Source organism: Bombina bombina, chromosome 1 (genome assembly GCF_027579735.1).
Source record: "Bombina bombina isolate aBomBom1 chromosome 1, aBomBom1.pri, whole genome shotgun sequence".
Classification (NCBI taxonomy): domain Eukaryota; kingdom Metazoa; phylum Chordata; class Amphibia; order Anura; family Bombinatoridae; genus Bombina; species Bombina bombina.
In genome coordinates, this window is record NC_069499.1 from 1,513,135,914 (window position 1) to 1,513,159,060 (window position 23,147).

A 23,147-nucleotide genomic window follows, 5' to 3' on the forward strand; every position below is an offset into this window, starting at 1 on the left:
ACCGAGATTAGAAAGCCAGGTGTTAGCGCGGCCGGGGCTCTGGCAAGAAGGGGATCGGGTTAGTGTGCTCTCCAGTGCGCGTTAAGTTAAGTATTTGTAGCTACAGGTGAACTTTTCATCTGTAGCTTCAAAACATTTAATTTCGAATGTAAATGTTTAATTAAAACTGAATAGTACAGCCACCGAATAGTCGGGGAAACAAATTTCCTTGAATATCCAAAACGAAAATTTTGTCTGAAACTAAATTTTCTGGCCTGCACATGTTTTATATTCCAAAATTACACATTTTTTTAACTAACCTTCAAACTTAGCATTGTTTTCAATTATAAATACAGGTAGCCCTCAGTTTACGCCGGGGTTAGGTTCCAGAAGGAATGGTTGAAAATTGAAACCGTTGTAAATTGAAACCCAGTTTATAATGTAAGTCAATGGGAAGTGAAGGAGTTAGGTTCCAGGCCCCTCTCAAAATTGTCATAAGTTATACCTAATACATTATTTTTAAAGCTTTGAAATGAAGACTTTAAATGCTAAACAGCATTATAAACCTAATTAAATAAACACACAACACAGAATATATAATTAAACGAAGTTAAATGAACAAAAACATTTGTTAAACAGCATTATAAACCTAATAAAATAATCACACAACACAGACTTCACTTGCATTTTTCTGCAAACAGTACTTTCTATGCATTACAATCTCGACTGATTTATAGACAGGAAGATCTTGTTTCTTTGAAATCTGCTCGATAGCTCAGGTCTGGTTAAACTGATTAATTTCAGCTTGCTTGGCTTTGCTGCAACACAAGTGGACAGCTCCACCTACTGGCTATTTTAATAAATGCACTGCTTCTCAATGCTTTTCAATAGCAGTCACGACTGGAAAAAAGGTTGTTATTCTGAAACGGTGTAAATTGAACCGTTGTAAAACGAGGGCCACCTGTATAGGCAATAAACAGGGATGGAAGTGAATGGTTTGCAATATTCGAAAAAGGAAACAAATTTTAACACCTGTTTGTTTTTGAATATTTGTACAACATTCTAACATCCGTTAATGTAATAGTATTGTTAATGCTTTCTTTAAATGTAATATTCAAATTATGGAATATTCTAAGTCAAAATTTTTTAATCATAATCACCTAGATTACAAGTTTTGCGCTATAGAGGGTGTGAAACGAACGCACAAAAGTTGTGATATTTCACCCTCCATAGCGCTGCCATTACAAGTTTCTAAAAAGCCACCTTGTGTGTGCGATATGGTGGCGATAAGCTCCATAACGCACAAAAGCCAAGGGCTGCTTTGACATGCTTGTGCACGCTTTCCCCATAGACATCAATGGGGAGAGAGTGTTAGAAAAAAACACCTGAAGCGCGGAATTGCAATCGTCGTAACGCAACCTCATTGATGTCTATCGGGAAAAGAAAGTTACGTTTAAACCTAACACCCTAACATAAACCCCAAGTCTAAACACCCCTACTGCTGCTCCCGACAACGTCGCCACTATAATAAAGTTATTAACCCCTATTCTCCCGCATCCCAACATCGCCACCACTATAATAAAGATATTAACCCCTATTCCACTGCTCCCCGACAACACTGCCACTATAATAAAGTTATTAATCCCTATTCTGCCGCTCCCCGACACCGCCGCCACTAAATAAAGTTATTAACCCGTAAAATCTCTGGCTTCCCACTACACTGCCACTAAATAAACCTATTAACCCCTGAACCACCAGCCCCCCACATCGCAAAAAACTAAATTAAACTATTAACTCCTAAACCTAAGACCCCCTAACTTTATATTAAAATTACAATATCCCTATCTTAAAATAAATAAAAACTTACCTATGAAATAAAAAAAAATAAGTTTAAACTATAAATTAACCTAACTATTATACTAAAATTAAAATAACTACCAATTAAATTAAATTGCACATAAAAAAAACTAACACTACTAAAAAAAATTAAATCTAAAATTTAAAAAAATAAAAAATACTAAATTACAAAAAATAACTAACACTAAATTACCAAAAATAACAAACACTAAATTACGAAAAATAACAAACGAAATTAACCAAAATAAAAACAATTACACCTAATCTAAGAGCCCTATAAAAATAAAAAAAGCCCACCAAAATAAAAAAAAACCCTATCCTACAATAAACTACCAATAGCCTTAAAAGAGCCTTTTGTAGGGCATTGCCCTAAAGAAATCAGCACTTTTACCTGTAAAAAAATACAAAGACCCCACCAACAGTAAAACCCACCACCCAACCAACCCCCCAAAATAAAAAACCTAACTCTAACAAAAACCTAAGCTACCCATTGCCCTGAAAAGGGCATTTGTATGGGCATTGCCCTTAAAGGGGCATTTAGCTCTTTTGCATTGCCCTTAAAATTTAAAATAGCCCATACCCTAATCTAAAAAGTCCGCACATCCAGGCGGCGAGAATTCTTCATCCAGGCGGCGAGGTCTTCTATCTTCATCCATGCAGCATCTTCTATCTTCATCCCGGCGGCGTCTTCTATCTTCATCCCGGGGGCGTGGAGCGGGTCCATACTTCAAGACATCCGGTGTGGAGCGTCCTATTCATACAGTCGCCGGGATGAATTTGAGGAGCCAATAAATTTCAGTAACTCTCATCCTATTGGCTGATTTGAACAATCAAATCAGCCAAAAGGAATGCAAGGGACGCCATTTTGAAAAGGCTACATTGCATTGAAGATTCAGTGTTTAAGGGCAATGCACAAGAGCTAAATGCCCTTTTAAGGGAAATGCCCATACAAATGCCCTTTTCAGGGCAATGGGTAGCTTAGGTTTTTGTTAGGTTTCTTCTTGTGGGGGGTTGGTTGGGTGGTGGGTTTTACTGTCGGGGGGTCTGTATTTTTTTTTAGGTAAAAGAGCCAATTTCTTTATGGCAATGCCCTACAAAAGGCCCTTTGAAGGGCTATTGGTAGTTTATTGTAGGCTAGGTTTTTTTTTATTTTGGTGGGGCATTTTTTATTTTTATAGGGCTATTAGATTAGGTGTAATTGTTTTTATTTTGGATAATTTTCGTAATTTAGTGTTTGTTATTTTTTGTAATTTAGTGTTAGTTATTTTTTGTAATTTAGTATTTTTTATTTTTGAAATTTAAGGTTTAATTTTTTTTAGTAGTGTTAGATTTTCTTAATGAGTAATTTAGTTTAAATTGGTAGTTATTTTAATTTTAGTATAATTGTTGTTAGGTTAATTTATAGTTTAAACTTAGTTTTTTTTATTTCACAGGTAAGTTTTTATTTATATTAAGATAGGGATATTGTAATTTTAATTTAAAGTTAGGGGGTTTAATTTAGTTATTTGCGATGCGGGGGCTGGCGGTTTAGGGGTTAATAGGTTTATTTAGTGGCGGTGATGTGGAAGGCCAGAGGTTTAGGGGTTAATAACTTTACTTAGTGGTGGCTGAATAGGGGTTAATAGCTTTATTATAGTGGCGGCGATGTCGGGGAGCGGCGGAATAGGAGTAAATAGCGAATTAGGGGTTAATAGCTTTATTGAATAGTCACGATGTGGGTGGGTGGCAGATTAGGGGTTAATAGCTTTATTATAGTGTTTGTGATGCTGGAGGGTGGTGGAATAGGGGTTAATAGGTAGTTTCTGGGTGTTATTGTACTTTGTAACATTTTAGTTATGAGTTTTGTGTAACAGTTTTGTTGCACAAAACAAATAACTACTGGTCTCAGATAGCGGAACGGATCGTGTTGGTATAGGCTGTAACGCAAGCATTTTAGCCTCACAGAACAACCTGTAATACCAGCGCTATGGAAATCCCACGCAAAAACGTAATTTTTTTGAGTACGGGATTGACGTTGCGTTACAGGCTAAAATGCTTGCGGTACAGTTATACCGACAAGACTCATAATGGCTTGGTTACGGTTTTACGCTGAAATGGCCATTTTTTCAGCGTTAAAACGGTAACGCAAAACTCGTAATCTAGCTGTAAATTTGTACCTATTATGTAGCATTTTACTAAATTCCGAAACAGATGAACTATTGAACTTCTGAATAGTATTTGTTAAATCCAATGTTACGTACGAAATTTGGATATTCAATCTATGAATATTCGAAAAACTAAGGTAACATTCGAAAATCGGAAATAACATTTGTTTAACAAATTTTAAGGGGTTTTCATTCTTATCTTTTTGTCCAAAAAAATGTCAACAGGACTATTCGTTCGACCAGAACATTTTTACTTTCCACACATTTGTCACCAAACAATATCAGCTATATCACATAACACAGTTGATGCAGATATATCAAAATACCAAAAAAAAAAAAAAATCTTTCATGATTCAGATAGAGAATACAAAAATAAAATAAAAAGAACATTCAATTTACTTCATTTATCAAATCTGCTTTGTTTTCTTGGTATTTTTGGAGCATGTAACTTTCTAGAGCACTATATGGCAGTAATTTTGCAAAAATACTTTTAATACAATTTGCAAGAGCATTAGATGGCAGAAGTGTTTCCTTCTATGTAGTGGTCCACATGCACACTACCTACCTATCGGCTAGATTACGAGTTTTGCGTTATGAGGGGTGCGGTACTAACTTGCAAGTTATTTGCACCGCTCACTTACCTACAGCGCTGGTATTACAGGTTTAAAAAAACCCGGCGTTATCAGGCAAGAAGTGAGCGTAAAGCAAAATTGAGCTCCATACCGCACTCCAATACCAGCGCTGCTGAAAGCTGCGGTGAGCTGGTTTTACGTGCTTGTGCACTATTTCCCCATAGACATCAATGGGGAGAGCAAGCTGAAAAAAAGTCTAACACCTGCAATAAAGCAGCGTAAAGCTCAGTAACGCAGCCCCATTGATTCCTATGGGAAAACTAAATTTATGTTTACACCTAACACCCTAACATGAACCCCGAGTCTAAACACCCCTAATCTTACTACGGCTGCAACAACTAATCGGTAAGTTTGATCATAAAAATAGTTGTCAACAAATCTCATTATCAATTAGGTGGTCAGCGATTAGTTGGTCAGCTGCACAGCACCAGCTGCTTTAATCTGATGATCTACTGCAACTAAGATTGTGCAAAAAAAATTTAATTTATTTTTTTTTTTAATCTTTTTTCTATCCGATTAAACGGACAATAATCATCCGATTAATCAGATAGAAAAATAAATAAATAAATAAAAATGTTTGCACAATACCATGTGCAGGAGTTCATCGGATTTAAAGCAGCTGGTGCTGTGCAATTAACCAACTAATCGCTGACCACCTAATTGATAATGAGATTCTTTGACAACTATTTTTATGATCAATCTTACCGATTAGTTGTTGCAGCCCTAAATCTTACACTTATTAACCCCTAATCTGCCGCCCCCGGCATCGCCGGCAGCTACATTATACTTATTAACCCCTAATCTGCCGCTCCAGACAACGCCACCACTATAATAAACATATTAACCCCTAATCCACCGCACTCCCGCATCACAAACACTAGTTAAATATTATTAACCCCTAATCTGCCGCCCCTAACATCGCCGCCACCTACCTACATTTATTAACCCCTAATCTGCCGCCCTCAACGTCGCCGCCACTATACTAAATTTATTAACCCCTAACTTAAATATAATTAAAATAAATCTTAATAAAAATTACTATCATTACCTAAATAATTCCTATTTAAAACTAAATACTTACCTATAAAATAAACCCTAAGCTAGCTACAATATAACTAATAGTTACATTGTAGTTAGCTTAGGTTTTATTTTTATTTTACAGTTTGTATTTATTTTAACTAGGTAGAATAGTTACTAAATAGTTATTAACTATTTACTAACTATCTAGTTAAAATAAATATACATTTACCTGTAAAATAAAACCTAACCTGAGTTACACTAACACCTAACCTTACACTACAATTAAATAAATTACATTTATTAAATACAATTACCCAAATTACAAAAAACCCCCACTAAATTACACAAAATAAAAAAAGAATTTATCAGATATTTAAACTAATTTCACCGAATCTAATAGCACTATCAAAATAAAAAAAAGCCCCCCAAAATAAAAAAACCTTAGCCTAAACTAAACTACCAATAGCCCTTAAAATAGCCTTTTGCGGGGCATTGCCCCAAAGAAATCAGCTCTTTTACCTGTAAAAAAAATACAAACAACTCCCCAACAGTAAAATCCACCACCCACACAACCATCCACCCAAATAAAATCCTTACTAAAAAAACTAAATTCCCCATTGCCCTGAAAAGGGCATTTGGATGGGCATTGCCCTTAAAAGGGCATTTAGCTCTTTTTCAAGTGCCCAAACCCTAATCTAAAAATAAAACTCACCCAATAAACCCTGAAAAAAACCTAACACTAACCCCCTAAGATCCACTTACAGTTTTGAAGACAGGACATCCATCCTCAACGAAGCCGGGAGAAGTCTTCATCCAAGCGGCAAGAAGCCCTCAACAAAGCCGGGAGAAGTCTTCATCCAAGCCGGCAGAAGTGGTCCTCCAGATGGGCAGAAGTCTTCATCCAGATGGCATCTTCTATCTTCATCCATCTGGCGCGGAGCGGGTCCATCTTCAAGACATCCGGTGCGGAGCATCCTCTTCTTACGATGGCTCTTCCGGAATTAAGGGGCGCGATCCGATATACGGCGCAGGTTTCTGCACAAGCACGGAAACTTGCGCCGCCCATAGTTTCACCTCGCACATTGACCTATCACATATATGGCGCCGACAGTTGCTAAAGTGCCGTAAGTCGGACAAACTAGCGATGTCCAGAAATAAGCGTAAGTACAAATTTCTGGAGTCGCCAGTGACTTACGGCACTTTAGAAACTGTCGCCACCTAAAAAAAACTAACTAGTATAAAATCTCCCGTAACTGTCTAACACGCCTCCCAAAAATAGCCAGACCCGTATACACCTCTATCCGCAATCCCCCCTCTCACTCCTAATAATAAATATATTAACCCCTAAACCGCCGCTCCCGGACCTCGCCGCCAGCTACATTAAATGTATTACCCCCTAATCTGATCCCCCTACACTGCCGCCAGCTACATTAAATGTATTACCCCCTAATCTGAGCCCCCTACACTGCCGCAACCTATATTAACTCTATTACCCCCTAATCTGATCCCCCTACACTGCCGCCAGCTACATTAAATGTATTACCCCCTAATCTGAGCCCCCTACACTGCCGCCACCTACATTAACTCTATTACCCCCTAATCTGATCCCCCTACACCGCCACCAGCTATATTAAATGTATTACCCCCTAATCTGATCCCCCTACCCCGCCGCCACCTATATTAAATTTATTACCCCCTAATTTGACCCCCTACCCTGCCGCCACCTACATTAACTATATTAACCCCTAATCTGAGCCCCCTACACCGCTGCCACCTATATTAAATTTATTAACCCCTAATCTAATCCCCCTACACCGCCGCCACCTATATTAAATATATTAACCACTAAACCTAAGTCTAACCCTAACACCCCCTAACTTAATTATTATTGAAATAAATCTAAATAATATTAATATTATTAACTAAATTATTCCTATTTAAAACTAAATACTTACCTATAAAATAAACCCTAAGATAGCTACAATATAATTAATAATTACATTGTAGCTATTTTAGGGTCTATATTTATTTTACAGGTAACTTTGTATTTATTTTAACTAGGTACAATAGCTATTAAATAGTTAATAACTATTTAATAGCTACCTAGTTAAAATAATTACCAAATTACCTGTAAAATAAATAATAACCTAAGTTACCATTACACCTAACACTACCCTATCAATAAATTAATTAAATAAACCACAATTATCTCAACTAAATACAATTAAATACACTAAACTATATTACAAAAAAAACAACACTAAATTACAAAAAATAAAAAAAATTACAAGAATTTTAAGCTAATTACACCTAATCTAAGCCTCCTAATAAAATAAAAAAGCTCCCCAAAATAATAAAATTTCCCTACCCTAAACTAAATTAAAAAAGTAATCAGCTCTATTACCAGCCCTTAAAATGACCTTTTGCGGGGCATTGCCCCAAAGTAATCAGCTCTTTTACCTGTAAAAAAACAAACAACCCCCCCATTACAACCCACCACCCACATACCCCTACTCTAAAACCCACCCGATCCCCCCTTAAAAAAACCAAAGTCTAACCCCCAAGTGGTCCTTACCTGTCCTGAAAACCGGCGGAGAAGGTCCTGTTCCAGGCGGAGAAGTCTTCTTCCAAGCGGCAACATCTTCTTCTTCTAGGAACCAGCCGGCGCGGAGCGGAGGAGTTGCAGACCGATGACCGCGAAGCTGAAGACCATCCACTCTGGAACTGAAGACCGGCGATGCTGGAACTGAAGATTGGCGACACTGGAACTGAAGACCGGAGCCATGGTGCGTGGAGGATCCTCTTCATACGATCTCTGCCGTACACTGAATAGGAATTCAAGGTACGCAATTAAAAATGGCGTCCCTTGAATTCCTATTGGCTAATTTGAGCCATCAAATTCAAATCAGCCAATCGGATGAGAGCTACTTTAATTCTATTGGCTGATTTGAATAGCCAATAGAATAAGAGCTACTGTAATTCTATTGGCTGATTGGAATAGCCAATAGAATTACAGTAGCTCTTATTCTATTGGCTATTCAAATCAGCCAATAGAATTAAAGTAGCTCTCATCCGATTGGCTGATTTGAATTTGAAGGCTCAAATCAGCCAATAGGAATTCAAGGGACGCCATTTTTAATCGCGTACCCTGAATTCCTATTCAGTGTACGGCAGAGATCATATGAAGAGGATCCTCCACGCTCCACGTCGCCGATCTTCAGTTCCAGCATCACCGGTCTTCAGTTCCAGAGTGGACGGTCTTCAGCTCCGCGGTTATCAGTCTTCAACTCCTCTGCTCCGCGCCAGCTGGTTCCTGGAAGAAGAAGATGTCGCTGCTTGGAAGAAGACTTCTCCGCCTGGAACAGGACCTTCTCCGCTGGTCTTCAGGACAGGTAAGGACCACTTGGGGCTTAGACTTAGGTTTTTTTAAGGGGGGATCGGGTGGGTTTTAGAGTAGGGGTGTGTGGGTGGTGGGTTGTAATGGGGGGGTTGTTCTTTTTATTACAGGTAAAAGAGCTGATTACTTTGGGGCAATGCCCAGCAAAAGGCCCTTTTAAGGGCTGGTAATAGAGCTGATTACTTTTTTAATTTAGTTTAGGGTAGGGAAATTTTATTATTTTGTGGGGCTTTTTTATTTTATTAGGGGGCTTAGATTAGGTGTAATTAGCTTAAAATTCTTGTAATCTTTTTTTATTTTTTGTAATTTTGTGTTTGTTTGTTTTTTTGTAATATAGTTTAGTGTATTTAATTGTATTTTAGTTGAGATAATTGTAGTTTATTTAATTAATTTATTGATAGGGTAGTGTTAGATGTAATGGTAACTTAGGTTATTATTTATTTTACAGGTAATTTAGTAATTATTTTAACTAGGTAGCTATTAAATAGTTATTAACTATTTAATAGCTATTGTACCTAGTTAAAATAAATACAAAGGTACCTGTAAAATAAATATAGACCCTAAAATAGCTACAATGTAATTATTAATTATATTGTAGCTATCTTATGATTTATTTTATAGGTAAGTATTTAGTTTTAAATAGGAATAATTTAGTTAATAATATTAATATTATTTAGATTTATTTCAATAATAATTAAGTTAGGGGGTGTTAGGGTTAGACTTAGGTTTAGTGCTTAATATATTTAATATAGGTGGCGGCGGTGTAGGGGGATTAGATTAGGGGTTAATATATTTAATATAGGTGGCGGCAGTGTAGGGGGATCATATTAGGGGTTAATATATTTAAAATAGGTGGCGGCGGTGTAGGGGGCTCAGATTAAGGGTTAATATAGTTAAAATAGGTGGCGGCGGGGTAGGGGACTCACATTAGGGGTTAATATAGTTAATGTAGGTGGCGGCGGGGTAGGGGGCTCAGATTAGGGGGTAATAAATTTAATATAGGTGGCGGCGGGGTAGGGGGATCAGATTAGGGGGTAATACATATAATGTAGGTGGCGGCGTGGTCAGGGAGCGGCGGTTTAGGGGTTAAACACTTTATTAGGGATTACGGCGGGGGATCGTGGTTGACAGGTAGATAGACATTGCGCATGGGATAGGTTTTATTTTGCAGGTAGTTTAGGGAGTTACGGGGCTCCAATACTCAGCGTAAGGCTTACTACGCCTGCATTTTGTGGCGAGGTGAAAATGGAGTAAGATTTCTCCATTTCCGCCACGTAAGCCCTTACGCTGTATATTGGATACCAAACTGCTCGGGTTTGGTATATCACTCTATGGGCCAAAAAACTACGGCCGAAGGGTGAAATATATACGAGCGCAACTTCTATGTTACACCGTATATGTGATACCAAACCAGCGCAAAATTTGGCATCGCCGGCTTTTATGGGCAACACTGCATATTGTTTCGGTCCTCAGGTTCCTTTAAGTGACGTCATCCAAGATGGCGTCCCTTGAATTCCGATTGACTGATAGAATTCTATCAGCCATTCGGAATTAAAGGTGAAAAAATCCTATTGGCTGATGCAATCAGCCAATAGGATTGAGCTTTAATCCTATCGGCTGACCCAATCAGCCAATAGGATTGAGCTTGCATTCTATTGGCTGATTGGAAAAGCCAATAGGATGCAAGCTCAAACCTATTGACTGATTGCATCAGCCAATAGGATTTTTTCACTTTTAATTCCGATTGGCTGATAGAATTCTATCAGCCAATCGGAATTCAAGGGACGCCATCTTGGATGACGTCCCTTAAAGGGAACCTTCAGTGTACAGCTGGGACCGTATAAAGAGGATGCTCCGCGCCCGATGTCTTTAAGATGGACCTACTCCGCGCCGGATGGATGAAGATAGAAGATGCCATCTGGATGAAGACTTTTGCCTGTTTGGAGGACCACTTCCACCGGTTTGGATGAAGACTTCTCCCGGCTTCGTCGAGGACTTCTTACCGCTTGAATGAAGACTTCTCCCGGCTTTGTTGAGGATGGATGTCCTGTCTTCAAAACTGTAAGTGGATCTTCGGGGGTTAGTGTTAGGTTTTTTTAAGGGTTTATTGGGTGAGTTTTATTTTCAGATTAGGGTTTGGGCACTTGAAAAAGAGCTAAATGCCCTTTTAAGGGCAATGCCCATCCAAATGCCCTTTTCAGGGCAATGGGGAGCTTAGGTTTTTTTTAGTTAGGATTTTATTTGGGGGGGTTGGTTGTGTGGGTGGTGGCTTTTACTGTAGGGGGGTTGTTTGTATTTTTTTACAGGTAAAAGAACTGATTTCTTTGGGACAATGCCCCGCAAAAGGCTCTTTGTAGGGGTATTGGTAGTTTAGTTTAGGCTAAGAGTTTTTTTATTTTGGGGGGGCTTTTTAATTTTGATAGGTCTATTAGATTAGGTGTAATTAGTTTAAATAACTGATCATTTCTTTTTTTTATTTTGTGTAATTTAGTGGGGTTTTTTTGTAATTTAGGTAATTGTATTTAATAAATGTAATTTATTTAATTGTAGTGTAAGGTTAGGTGTTAGTGTAAGACAGGTTAGGTTTTATTTTACAGGTAAATTTGTATTTATTTTAGCTAGGTAGTTAGTAAATAGTTAATAACTATTTAGTAACTATTGTACCTAGTTAAAATAAATACAAACTTGCCTGTGAAATAAAAATAAAACCTAAGATAGCTACAATGTAACTTAGTTATATTGTAGCTAGTGTAGGGTTTATTTTACAGGTAAGTATTTAGTTTTAAATAGGAATTATTTAGGTAATGATAGTAGGTTTTATTTAGATTTATTTTAATTATATTTAAGTTAGGGGGTGTTAGGGTTAGGGTTAGACTTAGGTTTAGGTGTTAATAAATTTGGTATAGTGGCGGCAACGTTGGGGGCGGCAGATTAGGGGTTAATAAATGTAGGTAGGTGGTGGCGATGTTAGGGGTGGCAGATTAGGGGTTAATAATATTCAACTAGTGTTTGTGAGGCAGGAGTGCGGTGGTTTAGGGGTTAATATGTTTATTATAGGGGCGAGATGTCCGTATCGGAAGATTAGGGGTTAATAATTGTATTTTAATGTTTGCGATGCGGGAGGGCCTCTGTTTAGGGGTTAATAGGTAGTTTATGGGTGTTAGTGTACTTTTAAGCACTTTAGTTATGAGTTTTATGTTACAGCTGTGTAGCGTAAAACTCATAACTACTGACTTTCAGTTTACGGTATGGATCTTGACGGTATAGGCTGTACCGCTCACTTTTTGGCATCCCAGGCAGACTCGTAATACCGGCGTTATGGAAGTCCCATTGAAAAAGGACTTTCTGAAAGCTGCAGTAGTTACGTTGCGTTACGGCCAAAAAAGTGTGCGGTGCAGCTAAACCTGAAAGCCTTGACGCTGCTTTTTCACTCATACCGCAAAACTCGTAATCTAGCCATATGTATGCTCTTTAGTATAGAATTTTATAAGAATAAAGCAGTTTTTATAACAGAAGTCAATTGAAAAATGTTTTCAAACTGAATGTTCTGTCTGAATCACAAAAACATAATTTATGCTTACCTGATAAATTTATTTCTCTTGTGGTGTATCCAGTCCACGGATCATCCATTACTTGTGGGATATTCTCCTTCCCAACAGGAAGCTGCAAGAGGATCACCCACAGCAGAGCTGTCTATATAGCTCCTCCCCTAACTGCCACTACCAGTCATTCAACCGAAGAGAAGCAAGAGAAAGGAGAAACCATAGGGTGCAGTGGTGAATGTAGTTTAAAAATAAAAAACACCTGACTTAAAATGACAGGGCGGGCTGTGGACTGGATACACCACAAGAGAAATTTATTTATCAGGTAAGCATAAATTATGTTTTCTCTTGTAAGGTGTATCCAGTCCACGGATCATCCATTACTTGTGGGATACCAATACCAAAGCTATAGGACACGGATGAAGGGAGGGACAAGGCAGGCGCTTAAACGGAAGGCACCACTGCCTGCAAGACCTTTCTCCCAAAAATAGCCTCCGAAGAAGCAAAAGTATCAAATTTATAGAACTTTGAAAAAGTATGAAGTGAAGACCAAGTCGCCACCTTACAAATCTGTTCAACAGAAGCCTCATTTTTAAAAGCCCATGTGGAAGCTACCGCTCTAGTAGAATGAGCTGTAATCCTTTCAGGAGGCTGCTGGCCAGCAGTCTCATAAGCTAAGCGTATTATACTTCTTAGCCAAAAAGAAAGAGAGGTTGCCGAAGCCTTTTGGCCTCTCCTCTGTCCAGAGTAGACAACAAACAATGCAGATGTTTGACGAAAATCTTTAGTAGCTTGTAAATAAAACTTTAAAGCACGAACCACATCAAGATTGTGTAGAAGACGTTCCTTCTTTGAAGAAGGATTAGGACACAGTGACGGTACAACAATCTCCTGATTGATATTTTTATTAGATACCACCTTAGGTAAAAAACCAGGTTTGGTACGTAACACTGCCTTATCTGCATGAAAAAATGAGATAAGGGGAATCACATTGTAAAGCAGATAACTCCGAAACTCTTCGAGCCAAGGAGATAGCTACTAAAAACAGAACCTTCCAGGATAAGAGCTTAATATCTATGGAATGCAAAGGTTCAAACGGAACCCCTTGAAGAACCTTAAGAACTAAATTTAAACTCCAAGGCAGAGCAACAGGTTTAAACACAGGCTTGATTCTGACTAAAGCCTGACAAAACGCCTGCACGTCTGGAACCTCAGCCAGACGTTTGTGCAAAAGAATAGACAGAGCAGAAATCTGTCCTTTTAAGGAACTAGCTGACAAACCCTTCTCCAATCCTTCTTGGAGAAAAGATAATATCCTAGGAATCCTGACCTTACTCCATGAGTAACCCTTGGATTCACACCAATGAAGATATTTACACCATATCTTATGATAGATTTTCCTGGTGACAGGCTTTCGCGCCTGTATTAAGGTATCAATGACCGACTCGGAGAAACCACGCTTTGATAAAATCAAGCGTTCAATCTCCAAACAGTCAGCCGCAGAGAAATTAGATTTGGATGGTTGAAAGGACCCTGAAGTAGAAGGTCCTGCCTCAGAGGCAGAGTCCATGGTGGAAAGGATGGAAAGGATGACATGTCTACCAGATCTGCATACCAAGTCCTGCGTGGCCACGCAGGTGCTATCAAAATTACCGATGCTCTCTCCTGTTTGATCTTGGCAATCAGACGAGGGAGCAGAGGAAACGGTGGAAAGAGCATCTATCAGCGCTGCCTTGGGATCCCTGGACCTGGATCCGTAACAAGGAAGCTCGGCGTTCTGGCAAGACGCCATGAGATCCAGTTCTGGTTTGCCCCAACGTTGAATCAACTGTGCAAACACCTCCGGATGGAGCTCCAACTCCCCCGGATGAAAAGTCTGATTACTTAGAAAATCTGCCTCCCAGTTCTCTACTCCTGGGATATGGATAGATGATAGATGGCAAGAGTGAATCTCTGCCCATTGAATTATCTTTTAAACCTCCAACATCACTAGGGAACTCCTTGTCTCCCTTAATGGTTGATGTAAGCTACAGTCGTGATGTTGTCCGACTGAAATCTGATGAACCTCACTGCCGCTAGCTGAGGCCAAGCCTGAAGAGCATTGAATATTGCTCTTAGTTCCAGAATGTTTATTAGAAGGAGTGCCTCCTCCTGAGTCTACGACCCCTGAGCCTTCAGAGAGTTCCAGACTGCACCCCAGCCCAGAAGGCTGGCATCTGTTGTTACTATTGTCCAATCTGGCCTGCGGAAGGTCATACCTTTGGACAGATGAACCCGAGATAGCCACCAGAGAAGAGAATCCCTGGTCTCTTGATCCAGATTTAGTAGAGGGGACAAATCTGTGTAATCCCCATTCCACTGACTGAGCATGCAGAGTTGCAGCGGTCTGAGATGTAGGCGGGCAAACGGAATTATGTCCATTGCCACTGCTATTAAGCCGAATACTTCCATACACTGAGCCACTGAAGGGCGAGAAGTATAATAAAGAACACGGCAGGAATTTAGAAGTTTTGACAACCTGTCCTCTGTCAGGTAAATCCTCATTTCTACAGAATCTATCAGAGTTCCCAGGAAGGAAATTTTTGTGAGAGGGGATAGAGAACTCTTCTTTTCGTTCACTTTCCACCCATGAGACCTCAGGAATGCCAGAACAATGTCCGTATGGGACTTGGCAATTTGGAAATTCGACACCTGTATCAGAATGTCGTCTAAGTAAGAGGCTACTGCTATGCCCCGCGGCCTTAGGACCGCCAGAAGTGACCCCAGAACCTTCGTAAAGATTCTTGGTGCCGTAGCTAACCCAAAGGGAAGAGCCACAAACTGGTAATGCCTGTCTAGGAAGGCGAACCTGAGAAACCGATGATGATCTTTGTGTATCGTAATGTGAAGATAAGCATCCTTTAAGTCCACGGGAGTCATGTATTGACCCTCCTGGATCATAGGTAGGATGGTTCGAATAGTCTCCATCTTGAAAGATGGGACCCTGAGAAATTTGTTTAGGATCTTGAGATCTAAGATTGGTCTGAAGGTTCCCTCTTTCTTGGGAACCACAAAGAGATTTGAATAGAAGCCTTGCCCCTGTTCCTCCTTTGGAACTGGGTGGATCACTCCCATAACTAGGAGGTCTTGAACACAATGTAAGAATGCCTCTCTCTTTATCTGGTCTGCAGATAATTGTGAGAGGTGAAATCTTCCTTTTGGGGAAGAAGCTTTGAAGTCCAGAAGATATCCCTGGGACACAATTTCCAACGCCCAGGGATCCTGGACATCTCTTACCCAAGCCTGGGCGAAGAGAGAAAGTCTGCCCCTACTAGATCCGTTACCGGATCGGGAGCTGATCTTTCATGCTGTCTTAGAGGCAGCAGCAGGCTTCTTGGCCTGCTTACCTTTGTTCCAGGCCTGGTTAGGTCTCCAGACCGGCTTGGACTGGGCAAAATTTCCCTCTTGTTTTGCATTAGAGGGAGTTGATGCAGCACTCGTCTTAAAGTTTCGAAAGGCACGAAAATTAGTTTGGTCCTTAATTTATTAGACCTATCCTGAGGAAGGGCATGACCTTTTCCTCCAGTAATATCAGAAATGATCTCCTTCAGTCCAGGTCCGAATAGGGTCTGCCCCTTGAAGGGAATGTTGAGAAGCTTAGACTTTGAAGTAACGTCAGCTGACCAGGATTTAAGCCATAGCGCCCTACGCGCCTGTATAGCAAAACCTGAGTTCTTAGCCGTTACTTTGGTTAAATGAACAACAGCGTCAGAAACAAATGAATTGGCTAGCTTAAGCGCTTTAAGCTTGTCAAGTATATCATCCAATGGAGTTTCTACCTGTAAGGCCTCTTCCAGAGACTCAAACCAGAAGGCCGCAGCAGCAGTGACCGGGGCAATGCATGCAAGAGGCTGGAGAATAAAACCTTGTTGAATAAACATTTTCTTAAGGTAACCCTCTAACTTTTTATCCATTGGATCTAGGAAAGCACAACTGTCCTCGACGGGAATAGTTGTACGCTTAGCTAGGGTAGAAACTGCTCCCTCCACCTTAGGGACCATTTGCCATAAGTCCCATGTAGCGGCATCTATTGGAAACATTTTCTTAAAAATAGGAGGGGGAGAGAATGGTACACTTGGTCTATCCCATTCCTTAGTAATAATTTCTGAAAACCTTTTAGGTATTGGAAAAACATCAGTGTAAACAGGCACTGCGTAGTATTTATCCAATCTACACAATTTCTCTGGCACTATAATGGTGTCACAGTCATCCAGAGTAGCTAAAACCTCCCGGAGCAACACACAGAGGTGTTCAAGCTTAAATTTAAATGTAGACATATCAGAATCAGGTTGAAGCATCTTCCCTGAGTCAGAAAAATCACCCACAGAAAGAAGCTCTCCTGCCTCAGCTTCTGCATATTGTGAGGGGATATCAGACATAGCTACTAAAGCGTCAGAGAGCTCTGTATTTTTTCTAGTCCCAGAGCTTTCTCGCTTTCCTTGTAACCCTGGTAGTTTGGACAATACCGCTGTAAGGTTATGATCCATAACTGCCGCCATGTTTTGTAAAGTAAACGCCATGGGCGCGCTAGATGTACTTGGCGCCACTTGAGGGGGAGTCCCTTGAGCGGGAGTCAAAGGTTCTGACACGTGGGGCGAGTTAGTCGGCATAACTTCCCCCTTGTCAATTTCCTCTGGTGATAAATCTTTTAAAGACAGAATATGATCTTTATAACTTAAAGTAAAATCAGTATATTTGGTACACATTCTAAGAGGGGGTTCCACAATGGCTTCTAAACATAATGAACAAGGAGTTTCCTCTATGTCAGACATGTTTAAACAGACTAGCAATGAGACCAGCAAGCTTGGAAAACACTTTGATAAATGTAAACAAGCAAAAAAAAAAAAAAGGTACTGTGCCTTTAAGAGAAACAAATTTTGTCAGAAATTGAAAAACAGTGATAAAAAGCAGTAAATCTTACGAAATTTTTACAGTGTGTATAATAGACTAACAGAGCATTGCACCCACTTGCAAATGGATGATTAACCCCTTAGTTTCAAAACCGGATCAAAAAAAACGATATAAACGTTTTTTAACAGTCACAACAAACTGCCACAGCTCTGCTGTGGCTACAACGACTTTTGAAGGCACAAAAACCCTTTGTAGAGGTCCTAAGTGTTCAGGGGACTCCTTCAGGGAAGCTGGAAGTCTCAAGCTGCAAAAACTACTGCACGATTTAGGCCTGAAATTAGGCCCCTCCCAACCTGTACTCACAGTGAGAGGGCCAAAAAAAACTATCCCTAGGCAAAATCTAGCCAGCCATGTGGAAAAAACTGTGCCCCAATAAAGTTTTATCACCAATATGTAGAAAAAAACGTTTAAACACTTCCAGTAAACGTTATCTTATTTTCAGTAATGTGAGAAAGTAATAAGAATATTACCTTTTACAGCAAGCATGATACTAGTCGTTATTAAATCACTGTAATCAGGCTTACCTTAAATAAATCCGGTATTAACAGCATTTTCTAGCATATTCATTTCTCTAGAAAAATTTAAACTGCACATACCTCGCCATTCCCCCAGCTGAAGTTACCTCATCTCTTCAGTTATGTGTGAGAACAGCAATGGATCTTAGTTACAACCTTCTAAGATCATCAAAAACCACAGGCAGACTCTTCTTCAACTTTCTGTCTGAGGCTAAAACAGTACAACTCCGGTACCATTTGAAAATAATAAACTTTTGATTGAAGATAAACTACATAAATTCACCACATCTCTCTAACTACTTCCTATCTTGTCGAGAGCTGCAAGAGAATGACTCAGAGTGGCAGTTAGGGGAGGAGCTATATAGACAGCTCTGCTGTGGGTGATCCTCTTGCAGCTTCCTGTTGGGAAGGAGAATATCCCACAAGTAATGCATGATCCGTGGACTGGATACACCTTACAAGAGAAAGAGAAATTGGAGTTTCATAGCCCTTTAATCTTCATTACTTGAAAATGAATGAAGTTATTAGACTTGTAGCTAAGTATATGATACCATATATGAGTCTACAAATTGTGTGGAGGAGTTGGCAATGGCCACCTATAAGCAACTCTTTACCTAGTAGTCATTCACCCACCAAATGGTGAAGTTGTGTATCTTTACATTGGTGACCCAGACGCCTACACTGCTTGAATTTCCAAATTAATGTTTGTTTATAAACTGGGCAGTTCAAATAAGTTCTTAAAGGGATTTGAAACACATTTTTTGCCTTTCAGAAAGAGCACACAATTCTAAACAGCTTACCAAGTTACTCCTATTATCAAATCTGTTTCATTCTCTTAGTTTTCTTTGTGGAAGGTGCAGCAATGCACTACTGGATGATAGCTAAACACATCAGGTGAGCCAAGAACAAGAGGCATATATGTACAGCCAATCAGCAACACTCCCAGTAGTGCATTGCTTCTCCTGAACTTACCTAGGTATACTCTACAACAAAGGATTCCAAGAGAATAAAGTACATTTTAAAAACTATTCTATCTGAATTGGGAAACAAAACTTAAATGTTGCTTTGTTATAGGTGAAAAGGTTTACCTACGCTATACTTACCTCTAGCACACAGGGGAACCAAACTAATCTACACCAATCTTCTTAGAGCCCTGAGCCGCACTAATAGGAGGTTTAGCCCGGCAGATCCCATGGCCAGCACTAAAGGACATTCAGGTAGATTATGAGTTATGCGCGCTATAGGGAATTTATCAAATGCAACAAAAGTTGCGTTATTTCACCCTCTATAGCGCAGCCATTACAAGTTTTGAAACAGCCGGCTTGTGTGTGCGATATGGCTGCGTTGAGCTCCATACCGCACAAAATACAAGCGTTGTTTTGATGTGCTCGTGCACTCTTTCCCCATAGACATCAATGAGGAGAGTGGGTTAGAAAAAACCTAACACCTGCAATCGTGGAAAGAAAAGCTCTGTAACGCAGCCCCATTGATGTTTAAGGGGAAAAAAAGTAACGTTTAAACCTAACACCCTAACATGAACCCCACGTTTAAACACGCCTAATCTGCTTCCCCCAACATCACTGACACCTACATAAAGTTATTAACCCCTAATATGCCGCTCCCAATATCGCTGTCACCTAAAAAAAATCTATTAACCCCTAATCTGCCGCTATACTTAAGTTATAAACCCCTATTCCCTCGCACCCCATCGCCCACACTATAATAAATATATTAAACCCTATTCCGCCGCTCCCCGACATCGCTGCCACTAAATAAAGCTATTAACACCTAAACCAACAGCCCCCCACATTGCAACAACCGAAATTAAACTATTAACCCCTAAACCTAACCCTAAACCTAACACCCCTAACTTTAATATAATTAAAATAGAGCTAAATTAAAGTTATAATTATTAACTAAATAACATCTATTTAAAACTAAATACAAACTTACCTGTAAAATAAAACCTAAGCTAGCTACAATATAACTAATAGTTATATTGTAGCTAGCTTAGGTTTTATTTTTATATCACAGGTAAGTTTGTATTTATTTTAACTAGGTAGACTAGGAAGTAAATAGTGATTATTTACTAAATAATTAGTTAACATAAATACAAACTTACCTGTCAAATAAAACCAAAGCTGCCTTACACTAAAACCTAACATTACAAAAAATAAAAAACACTAAAATTACAAAAAATAAAAGAACCTACCACAAAACATAACAAACAAAATTATCCAAAATAATACAAATTATTCCTATTCTAATACCCTTTAAAAAAAAATAAAAACCCCACCGCAAAATAAAAAAAACCCTAATCTATAATAAACTACCAAGGGCCCTTAAAAGGGCCTTTTTGTTGGCCCTTAAAAGGGCTTTTTGTAGGGCATTGCCCTAAAGATAACAGCTCTTTTCCTACAAAAGAAAAACAAACACCCTCTAACAGTATACAAACCCCCACCCCCCAAACACACAAAATAAAAATAAAGTAAAACCTAATCTACCCATTGCCCTGAAAAGGGCATTTGTATGGGCATTGCCCTTAAAAGGGCATTCAACCCCTAATCTAAAAATAAAAACCCACTCCAAAACGAAAAAAAAAAAAAACATTGCACAAAATAACAAACAAATGATCTAAAATAATAAAAATTATTCCTATTCTAATACCCATTTGAAAAAAAAACACCCCAAAATAAAAGAAACCTAATCTAGAATAAACTACCAATAGCCCTTAAAAGGCCTTTTGTAGGGCATTGCCCTAAAGATATCAGCTCTTTTTCTAAAAAAAAATACAAAGACCCACTAACATTACAAACCCCCGCCCCCCAAACCCACAAAATAAAAAAAAATATCTAAAAAATTTTTTACCCATTGCCCTGAAAAGGGCATTTGTATGGGCATTGCCCTGAAAAGGCCAATCAGCTCTTTTAAGAGTGCCCACCCTAATCTAAAAAAAAACCCCAACCCAATAAACCTTAAAAAAAACTAACACTAACCCCTCTTTAGGTACTCACAGTTGTTGAAATCCCGCTTGAACGATCTTCATCCCGGCGGCTCCATCTTCATCATGGCAGCTCCATCTTCATCCATTGCAGGACCGGCATCTTCTTCATCTCTGCAGAGGCGGAGTGGTGATGCGCTGAGGCGGAGTTCCATGCGAATGTCCAAGGCGGAGGTCCAGGTGAAGGTCCAAGGCGGAGGTCCAGGCAGAGGTCCAAGGTGGAGGTCCATCGATCCGACGTCAAGGTCCTCTTCATGCGATTGCCCACCGCACACTGAGGATTGAAATGCAAGGTAACCCTTTTATATTGGGGGTACCATTGCATTCCTATTGGCTAAAAAAAATGAATCAGCCAATAGGAATTAGGGCTGCTAAAATCCTATTGGCTGTTCAAATCAGCCAATAGGATTTAAGCAGCTCTCATTTTATTGGGGAAATTGTAATTTTAATATAAAGTTAAGGGGGGCATTAGGTTTAAAGGTTACTAGTTTAAATTAGTTTATTGCAATGTGGGGCTTTCGGTTTAGGGGTTAATAGTTTAATTTAGTATATTTTGTTGTGGGGGCTTCCGGTTTAGGGGTTAATAATTTAATTTAGTATATTTAGTTGTGGGGGGCTTGCGGTTTAGGGGTTAAAAGGTTTATTATAGTGGTGGCGGTGGCGGGAGCAGCAGATTAGGGGTTAATAAATTTAAAATAGCTTTTGCGATGCGGGAGGGCCTCGGTTTAGGGGTTGATAGGTAGTTTATGGGTGTTAGTGTACTTTGTAACACTTTAGTTATGAGTTTTATTTAACAGTTTTGTAGCGTAAAACTCATAACTACTGCTTTCAGATTGCGAAAACGGATCTTGTCGTATCGGCTGGAATGCAAGATTTTTAGCCTCTCCGCAAAACTCTTAATGGCATCGCTATGGAAGTCCCATGAAAATACTTCATTTTTACGAGTGCGGGACTGACGTTGGGTTAAAAGGTTTGCAGTATAGCTATACCGACAAGACATCTAATGGGTGCGGTGCTGTTTTAACGCTGAAATTACCATTTTTTCAGTGTTAAAACCCGAACGCAAAACTTGTAATCTAGGTGATTCTCCTTTAGAACAGGTCTTAGGATCTGCCTTGCTAAGTCTCCTATTAGCACGGCCAGGGGCTCTAGGTAGAACGGCTTGGATTAGCGCTGCTCTCCAGCTCGCTATAGGTGAGTATTCTCACCCTAAATTTAAAGAAAACTAACAAATACTGATTAATTTCCTCAGTATTTCTTAATTTTCTTTAAATTTAGTTGATGCATTCGTTCAGATATTCATTTTGTGAAAACAAAAGAATATCCTTTTTTTGTTATGAATTAGCATTCAAAACTAAACAAATGCGCGTCTAGTCTGAATCATGAAAGTTTAATTTTTACTTTACTATCTCTTTAATGCTCCATAAGGTGCTACACTATTCTGTTATTTTGGGAAAGAATACATATGATTCATAAGACTGCTAAAAGGGCCAATGGCAAAAATGGTTGATAATTGATCAAAAATCCTATATTATAAAAGGCCAGGTATGTTTGTCCGATGCAGTCATGCGCAGTAGAGACTGCAGCGCAAGACAAACATACCTGGCCTTAACCCCTTAACGACTAGTGCTGATGCGCAGTAGAGACTGCCTGAGACAAGCGTGAGGATGGTGCTGATTGTTAAGGGTACGACGCTGCTATCCTTGGCCTCTTTCTGATGCGTTCTGACTAAACGTAGCAAAATCACACTATTTCTGCATGCCCCATGAGTGGAGCAGTGCAGAAATAGTGTTGCAGAGGTATGAAGCAGAGAGGGACACTCTGTGTCCCTCTCTGCATCAGGCAGCGGTGGTGCCGATCGTTGGTGGTGTGGGAGGGTTAGGAGGGAGGCAGATGGGCAGCCCATCGCTGGAGGGGGGCGGGAGGTATGGGAACAGGTGGGACCGCTACACTACAGAAAAAATGTATCCTAAGAACGGCAGGGAGGTGGATGGAGGGAGAAGGAGATATAGGGGGATCCTAGAGTGGAGGGGGGAAATAAGGGCTAGGGAAAGGATCTAGGAAGGGGATATTTTGGCCCGCGTACACATGCTTTACCTTTAACACTAGT